The sequence below is a fragment of the Haplochromis burtoni genome, unplaced genomic scaffold (genome assembly GCF_018398535.1).
Source record: "Haplochromis burtoni strain Fernald_Lab_line unplaced genomic scaffold, NCSU_Asbu1 Contig_129, whole genome shotgun sequence".
Lineage (NCBI taxonomy): Eukaryota > Metazoa > Chordata > Actinopteri > Cichliformes > Cichlidae > Haplochromis > Haplochromis burtoni.
In genome coordinates this window covers 656,758-666,623 of record NW_024582490.1, presented here as the reverse complement: position 1 = coordinate 666,623, position 9,866 = coordinate 656,758, and the positions used below count along the sequence as shown (strand labels likewise).

The 9,866-nt window shown below is 38.8% G+C and overlaps 1 long non-coding RNA gene across 1 annotated transcript in view; it reads right to left on the bottom strand.

Annotated features, from left to right (window-relative positions):
* Positions 1-6: 6 nt before the first annotated feature.
* Positions 7-9,866, bottom strand: part of LOC102291033 — a 60,224-nt gene continuing 50,364 nt past the window's right edge. The window contains exon 3 of the long non-coding RNA XR_006054774.1: positions 7-4,784. This is a non-coding gene — a long non-coding RNA (uncharacterized LOC102291033). The remainder of the gene's footprint in view (positions 4,785-9,866) is intronic.

Below are 9,866 nucleotides of genomic sequence, written 5' to 3'. Positions count from 1 at the left end.
CCCTCTACTATTCTCTCAAGCCTCCTCATGTCTCTGTAAAGTCAGAGAAAAAGCCAATGTAGGAGTGGGAACCTGAAAAATAAATTACACTGATAATGCAAGCAAAAGAAACTTCCCAACCCACCCACTGAATATTAGATCACAACAACGTACAGTCTTAAATAAATCATTAAACCTCTGCAGACCTCCTCTATTACAATTTCATCTTGAATAATTATCGGCCCCTTTATTGGTGCTGGAGTAATGTCACACAGTTGCAAGCGTCTGCCAAAATCTTGTAATATCGTGGGATTAATAATTCATTATTTTTTGGGGTTCGCAGCAACAACCCATTTGGGTTTTATTCAGATTCTGTCCAGGGGGAGACTGAATGAGAACAGCTCATTGCACAGCAAATACAAACAGAAGGTTGACATTTAAACCCAAGCCCCCACAGCACCCTACTGGACCCAGCAGCAGGATAATTTGAATTTCTTGCTTAATTGGTTGACACTGAGTTCAGCTCAGGCAGAAAGTTACCGCTGATAAATGCCATTATTAGCCATTTTGAGCTGGTGAAAATTTGGACCTAATTTGTGAGCAGACAAGGGGTTCACACTGAGCTGAGTCACTGTTTTCATGCTGGTGCTTAAGAGTTTAAAGGGGTTCGATTTAAAGAAATACACCCTCACAAAGAGAGGTGGGCTCTGATACAATGTATCAGAATGTGTTTGTTCGTGGTGAAAACTCCTTCTTATCAAGTGCAGATCAAGTTTTCAACCATGCTACCGATGTCAAACTACAGATGGTGATGTCATTGAGTCCAGACTTGAGTTTCATTCATGGTTTATGGTTCTCAGATGGAGAATCCTAACATTGGGGGTCTTATTACTTCTCCTCCGGAGCCGTAAATTACTTAACTTTTATGGTTTTTCGAAATATGCTTCAACTTCTACATGATGGATGGGAATTTTGGTGTAGACGTTTGAGACCCCCTCGAGCTGAACTGTAATTACTTTGGTGATCCTCTGATTTCTCATTTAGCTCCATTACTTAGTCAAGAGCAAACTTTTTTTTTAAATACTTTGGCTCTTGAGCTTCAAAACGAATGACATTCTCATCTCAGTACCATTTACCTGTTAATTACCAAATGTCAGGACGAGCTAAAATAAAGATGAACCAACTAAGAAAATGTTTTTTTTTTAATTAAAGGGAACTGGATTTATTAAAAACAAAAGAAACATACAAAAAAAATTTGTTTTACCTGTAATTGCCAATAATTTTAAAAGAGACAACTGCTATAAATTCTAAAATCTCAGTCTGTCACAACCTTCTGCAGATAGTTGTGACTAAGGGTTTGGGTTAACTTTTACACAAGCGGAAAATCCTTCTAAGGACATATAAAAGGATTTAAAACATCAGTCCAAAGAGGAAAGATAATAGCAAGTTATTTTCAAACCTTATGGCCTTGTTTCATTAGATCATATTATTTTTAAAAATGTGTTTTACTTGAGTTTTAAAGTAACCTATGAATCTATAGTCAAAAGTTCTTTATTAATCTAAGAAGAAGAAAACAAATGTAGAAAAATGTGTTTGATTGTTGAAGGACTATGTAGAATTAATCAAAAGTATTTTCATTTAACTCAAGTTTAACCTAGAGGATTAAATAATATAAAACTTTAAAAGTTAGGAATATTACATTTATTATATTTACTATAATCCCATCTATTTTAATTATATATAAGGCACCTTCATGACTGATGAGGGAGTTACAGCCCACACAGATGCAGTTTTAATTAGTACAGTAATAATATAATTTAACTTAAAAAATAATGTTTTTTCTTGTTTTTTTGCTTTGTTAGGTTCGGTTTTGGGTATTGACTTTTTGTGTATTTAAAGGTTATTTCACTTACATCAATAAAAATCACTATAACAACTTTAAATGTTCTTTGCCAAAGTACAACTTCACAGCCTCACAGTTTTACTTGGATGGCAATAAACTATTTTAAACTGAAGCCTTTTTCAATTAGAAGTTAAATTAATTTACGTGTATATAGTGCCAACTCACACCTTCCTCTCATGGCACTTTATACCATTAAGTAAAATGCAAATCATGTTAGACCTGATGTAAAACGTATTTAGATACAGCAGCCTGTAACAGCTTTTCGTGTACAGCATTTATTTACATTCAAAGGAGAAAACAGACTACATCACGTACGTTACCAAAGAATATTGATGACCTACCTCTGCACATTGTTTCACTTATTTTTCCATCCTCATCTCCATTTCGAGAACTCGGCACAATGACCCCAGGGCATAGGAATGCAGGAATGAGTTTGAAATTCAGGGCACATGCCAGCATGCAGGTGGGAAAAGTAGGTCTGTTCACAACCAAAGATTGACTCGTCAGCCCTTACTTGCTGAGCGTTCTGCTTAATTGTTTGCAATTAGCTGTTTAATTTTCGATTTTCCCCCCACTAAAACTTTTATCCAGAGTGGTAAACACTCTCGGCAGGGATCATCCTTGTTCTATTTATAATGTGTGTGTACATTCTTGATAATAGGCAGGACATTGATGTGAACATGGCAGCTGTCATATCCACAGGAAGCTCGCTGCATGTGTTGGCCAGCGTGTTGAGCACTCGCCGCGTGTTTAGTGGCTTCTACTCCTACATGAACCCATCTACCATCACGTAGGAATAAAAAGCCATAAGACACAACAGCAATCTCACAGGAGGAAGGAGAAAGAAGGAAGGAAGGAGGGAAGCGTATTAAAAAGGAACTTCACGTAGCCAAAAAAGGAGATAGGTTGTTCTCTCAGCTGGAAAGACGAGGAAAAGGAGGAAAAGTGATTTACAAGTGGGTAAAACACAGGGAGGGTGGGCGAGGAGAAAGTTAATTTTGCAAGGGGATGATACAAGGAAAGCAACAAGGAGTCATTTAGAAGGCAGAGGTAATCCACAGTTGATAGGTATTCAGAAGGCCATGCTCTCTGTTTGTCTTTCTTTCTGTTTGATTATGTGCTTCTGTGTGCAGCAGATGACTATGTACTGCAGGCATTACTAGATTCAGAAATTCCTCTGTGTGTAAACTATATTTGATATGCTGGAAGCTGCTCTGATGAACCTAACCAAACTCCATCTGCTCTGCTTCCAAATGCACACATTTTTCTCCAGGCAGCCGCACATGGTTTAATGTGTATTTCAAATGAAAGCCTGTGTTTCTTTAGATGTTTCACAAATAGATATCTGCTTTTTAAAACTAGACATGCTCCTATTAATATCCACTTCACAGTCTCTGTTCGCAGCCCTCTTGCAGTAGAAAACCACTCTCCCTTGGTTGCAAAAGGGGTTACAGTACGAGTGTATGCATGCACAAGTCAGGCAGATAAATATGTATGACTCCACGGCGGTGGGTTTCCTGCTTTGTATGCTAATGATCTTATTCAAGTTTAATAATGCAACGTAGGTGCACTGAGGGTAGGGTGGTGGAGGAGGGCTGACGAACTGAGGAAGGACCTCGTGGATGATCCGCGAGGAGCGAGAAAACTGATTAAATTTTTTCTTAATAATCCATAGAAAGACTTGGCTTTCTATGGAAACCACAAAGACTGCATTTGATAATCGAGACTACAATGTATGTGATTTGACATTTTTTTAATGGCCAGTAATGGTGCTGTTCAATTTAGTGAAAAAAATTCAATTGATTGCAAGGATTCATATGCAGGCTTCTATATGCTGGTTAGATGTTTTGCAACCAAAGGAATCAAAGTGTAAGTGAATTATCTATAGACTGTATATAAAAGATGGACGTGACTACTGTGACACTACTTGTTTTTATATGAAATCCCATTTGGAAATCTTGAGGCGAGTATTTTGTTCGTCAGGGCAGCGATAGCTAAGTAGGTAGAGCGGTGGCCCCATGATCAGAAGGTCGGGGGTTTGAATCCACTGAACGGCTACCCTGAGGTGCCCCTGAGCAAGGTACCGTCCCTACACACTGCTCCCCGGTTGCTAGATTGGTGGCTGCTCACTGCTTCACTGAGTGGGTTAAATGCAGAGATGAATTTCCCCACGGGGATCAATAAAGTATACATTCTTATTATCTTGGCTTTTTGAAACCAAAAGTTGAACTTAAAAACTTACCTTGCTTTATTTGATGTCTGTTTCACTTTGAACCACAATTTACAATGTGAACATCATGCTGAATGAAATAAGGGTTGAAGTTGGGGTTAAGCCACCAGGAAAACATTTACTGAGGTCATAGAGCTAGTGACAAGTAGGCTCATTTGTCTATGAGTTTTTTATCTTCTTATACAGTCTTTGACTAAAAGAGTGTTATCCAGGGAGTTCAAGCTAAAATCTATTATTTATTTAATGTATTGAAGGTGAACTGACTGCCTTTCTTTTGTTCTAATTTATATTTTTACTTCATTTCATTTCATGTTATTCCCTTATCATTTAAAATATGGTGTTTCATCAAATTACCCCACTTTAAAAACTTTCTCATGCCAAACAGCAAAAACACTAAAATGCATCACTCACGTAACATGAAGTTGTTAATAGTTTCATAGGTATATTACAGGTTTATGTGGTTAATATTCTTTTATCTTCAATCGCAGTCTTGCAGCAGATGACAGCGATGGAAAAGATTTTCATTAGCAAAACAAAGGGAAGTATGACGAGCGTCTGTGTTGGTGTGCGTGTGTGGAACCATATGCGATTCCCTGCGTCTTTCATCTACACTCAGATGAAGGTAGACGTCAGTGCTCATTCGCAGGTCTCTGCATGAAATCCTGAAGGACCCTGGCACAGAAACAGAAGAGAAAGAAGAAGAGTGGAGATGAGAGGTGCGCTCAAACAAGAACTCATCCTGAACAGTGAAATCCTTATTAATGCACTGCAGCTGTTTGGTCTTTTAATAAGTCAATTGTAAGGCTTTAATTATTAAATTAGAGATCATTATGAGTAGCTGCAATGAAAAATGTGCACCCTAGAAGAAGTTTTATGAGTTGTGCGTGTGTGCTTTCAGCTGCCAGTCTGAAAAAGCTGTAAATCTTTAAAAAGTGCTTCTCCCTGAGAAAGAGCTAAAACTGTGATTTTACAGACCCACCGACACAAACAGGCATTAACCACAAACCAATTATGCCAAGTAGGAACCTCTTGGTGATGACTTGTGCAGTTTACAGTGCCTAATGAAAAGTTAATAGCAAGCACACACACGTCGACGTTTCTGCACCTGCTAACACCTCCACTGAAGTAAAAAGTGGGAGATTTCAACAAGGCATAAAGCGTATCGATAAAACTTTATGTTTTGCTCAAAAGTTTCGAGCGCCTACATGTTTTGTTCATACATGTCTGCGAGGACTGACCATCCCGACGGCCAAAAATAAACGGCTTACTTTTAATTTATCATCTAAAAGGCGAGGAGAATTGTTTAGGATAACTCTTCACACAATGAGCTGTGACATCTTCATTGAAAAATGATTGATTGGTCTGCCAGAGAGAGGAGCTGTTTGAGAGACAGATCAGTCAAACAGTCAAGCTGTAAAAGCCCAATAATATGATGAATGGTCTATTTACCCAACAGATGAGGGGAGACTTGCATAAAGATTAAACGTGTGGTTTTTGAACGTGTCCTGGTCACAGAATAGATAAAAATTTGAATAATATGTCTGTGTTCTCTGTCAGGGAGCAAGTTGGAAATAAATTTAAGTTGCGAGTGATTTTCAGCTTTGAATAATGCAGCTTGGCTCATTCATCACTTCGGATTGTCTTGCAGCAAGAGAAAAATGGATTTATCGATTATGATGCATGCATTTCACACCTGTGTGGATTTCCACCTGCGCAAATCCCACAAACTCGATCCGCTGAGGATCTGAAAGTTGACGGAAAAAGTGTGGTTCTCTCTGATTAATTTCCCCTTCCTATTTCCCCGTGCGCAAAGAAAGTTTCAGCCACATTATCATTACGGCATAACCATTATTAGTCGTAACATTATTCTCCTTCGCCGGAGGCCATTGCATCTATATGCTCGTGTATCATAAATGGACCATTTAACATGCACAAACTGTATCTAAAGTCGAGCCACTAATCACTTAACTAAACAATGTCTCTGAGGATCGGGAGCAAGTGTTGATAGAGTGACCCAATTTTTTTTATACGTGGCATTTATAATTGATGTGCAATAGATGTAGCAGCCTCAGATCTGATAAGGGCTTGGCTCTGATGGATCTCCAGATAGGCTTTCGTGGGGGGAACAGATGTAGAGTCGTGCATCAGAGAGGGATGAGGGTTGCCTGTGATCGTTTCCACCCTGCAGCGAACAAAATAGCCCTCATATATCCCTGTAATCTGCATTAGCGCCAGAGCACAAGCCAGGAGACAGCACAGAGGGGGATGAGTAATGGGGCTACCGCTGATTTGGCAGGGCTATATTACACCTCAAAACTGAGGCATGCCCAACTGGCAAGAATATGAAATGAGGATGTCATAAATGAACACCATCCCTCCAAACATGATATTCTTCAATCCGTATTGTATGCTTTTAGTAGGCAACAGGCAGGTATTGACTTTTTTTTGGTGAAATCTACAAGACTTTGAGTGTTTTTATTTTATTTTACTGCCTTATTTCTATTGATTGGCATGTTTCATCACGTATTCTGTTTCTGTCCAGAAACCAGTAGGTTGTGAGATGACTAATGACCTCACAATGCTTTGGCAACTTCTGCCGGTATGAAAATTGCAAAACTTGAGCCACAAGTAACTCTCTAACTGGCGAGGGTATGAGCACGAGCCCAGAGCCAGAGGAAGAAATGAATGTTCCTGTCCAGCAGCCACAGTGGAGTGTACATGGTGAAAAAAAAAATCATCCAAAATAGTGTATTGCACTCCACACCCAGAGGGGGAAGGCAATTAGTTACATCTACTTTGTGTCTCTCATTTTACTGCTTATTCTGAAGCAGCCTTTAGAGAAGAGAATTAAGCAGTGAAGTTATTTCCAACTGAATATTTTTAATCATGGGAGTAAATTTTGCAAGACAAGAAAGCCTAGCAGAAATCTTTTCATCGCATCTCAAACAGAGCTAAAACCTAACAAGTGAGGATATAAAATGAGAGCATAACAAACACCATCCCCAACACGGCGCCTGGCATTAAAGCCTTGTAATGGCTTGTAACAGGATATGCTCACTTGGTATCTGAAATTAAAGCGTAGATATTACATCCCTTGAGGCCAATCAAGTAATTCTGTGTATATTCTGCTGGGAAGCTAATGCACTACGAACTGTTTGTTTGTGGGCTCAGTCTTAGTTGGTTCTCTGCGAATGAATTTAGTTTAATTTCCTCTTATAATTTATGCTTTCTTGCATTGATAAAGTCTGGTGCATTCCTTTTTCTATTTACAATTAAAATATCTCATAAGCAAAACACACAGCTCAAGGAAAAGAGCTCAGCATCTACAGTCTGCTAATGTTGTTATTTTTGCTTCACTTTGAACAGAAATTTGATTAGCAGGAGGAGACAGATAGCGCGCCGCAACATGACAAATGATGCGAAAACTTTACTTCTTCATCAGATAAAGCCGAATCATTTAATCAACACTGGTGCAGGGAAACATCAGCATATGGTGGTATTAAATTTACATCTTGGTTGATGTGTGGTGCAGCCGCCACACATCAACCCATCAGCCTCTACAGGATATGCACGCAAGCTTCTGCTGCATGGCTTTTCATTATGCGAACGACAAAGCAGCAAAAAGGAAAAAAACTCCAAAAAAATGGAATCTGTGAAAAGATGAGAATAAGACGAAAAATGCAAGCAATAAAAGCTAAAGTTGTCCCTGAGATAATGAGCGATTGTGTTCGTTTAATCCTTTCTTGCGCCTTTTATATTTTGTGACGACGACTTTCATTAGAGAGCTTGCTTTCACAACAGGCGAGCCTTTTTCGGCTTTATATAAACCAACTAAAGGTCCAGATCAGGTCATTAGGAGAGTAGGACTTTCATTAGATTATCGTTAAAGTGTGCATGTGTGAAATTCCCTCGTTAGTGACCTTTATACTACAGCTAATAGCCTCTAAGTTTCTGCTGGAGCTGTTTTTTTTTTTCCACTGCAGGGGCATTAGAAGATTGCTTTTTCCATTTCACATGTTTCTACGATAAAAAGTGCTTGTGGAAGCATTTTGGAAGCGAGTAGAAGATTAGCTTTTTGCTCCCTGCAACATCCGGCTGACCTGAGAAGTTGAAAGGTGTTGGTGTTTTCTGTTGATATGTGTTGCACTGCTTTGGAGGATGCCAATTAATGAGAGTATATAGGAAAAAATGAAATGAATAAAGACCCCCAGGATAAAAGATAAGGTTAGAATGCAGTGTGTTGTGCTTTTATTACTCAAAAATAAAACGTAGCGCGGACACTAAGCTTCAGGGAAAAGTCGACTAATCTGATTTTCACCAATTTATTCCGGCTATAAGAACATGCTAATATTTTAGGCTATTAGTGTAATTGTTTTAACTTTGGTTTGATACATCAAAATGCTATACTAAGCACAAGCTTTTGAGATAGCTGTTACATTGTAGCATTGGTAAAATGCTTTTGTCAAAGCCGAGGCAGGATTCACCTGGGTCCTATCTTAAAGGATGACCTGGCACATCAGTGTGTGAAGGGGGTAAAAAAAATAACACTGCTTAACCAAACAGATACTTCTAAAACTTCAATATATTGGGGAAGACGTGCAGAATATTTTGTAAAGTTTTATGGTAAGTAAACTTTAGATCTGTCTTAAAGCATGACCAACTACTGAGCTCAGCCATATTTAGCCCGGAAGATTTAATGAATAAGCACATTTTTCTTAATCAGCATCACAGCATTTGATTTTTTGTTCTCCATACTTCTCTGTTTGGTTTTTGGAATTTTTGTATTATTTAGTTTTTAGCATTTCTGCTATGTTGCTTAGTTGTTTAAACATTTTATGTAATTTAATAGGTTTTTATAGCTGGAAGCCCTTCGAACCTCTATATGTGATATTTGGCTGTACAAATAAACTGAACTGAATGAATTTTGAAAGGAGAAAATTTCTATTCTGGTCAACAGTAAGCTCCTGGCAACCAATTGTTTATTCCTTTTCACAGACAGAAAATATAAAACCCTGCAGAAAACATTTAAAACTGAGTCAATTTTAAATAGGAAAAGTTAAACAGTGGTTAAAAAAATATTTCCCATGCAACCGCTAATCAAATGCTGCTGAGTTCTGCAGCACTTTGTACCGTGCACAATGTTGCAAACACACTCACATTAGTTTGCAGAGTTTGGCTAACTTTAGCAGTGCTAGCAGCAGTAGCCGTTTCCATGTCCTGGTGAACTATGGTTACTCCTGGCCTCTGTCTCTTGGTTCTTGCCATTTTACTCTGACAAAGCCGGAATACAGCTGCTCCCCCCCTCCCCCTTCTTTTTTTATACTAATGCACTGGAAAAACAGCAGTGGCTAGCATGGCTGTCATCTGTTTCCTTTCCACCTATTCATAAATGGTGGGAGACCCATTTTTCAGGGCTGCACCCTGGGCAGCAGCATTGCATCATTTGTGAACGGAAAGAAGTCATTGTGCATTATTAAAATAAGAGTAATATGTTCAACCAACTAGTGTTTCTGATGCTAACTGCTTGAGAATTTCTTGTGGTGTGGTAGCTTTAGTTTAAAATCCATTAATGTGCATGCACCCCAGGTAGCAGGCTTCAAGTGGAATTCAAGGAGGTGTAACAGTAAGGACTGCTCCGGCATCGTTTCTCCATATTTGCAAGTATAATCAAAGCTTAACATTTAAAGTGACAGTGACTGTCACTACCCGATCCGTACCGGAAACCCGATCGGTACCCCGCATGCGCAAATCTTA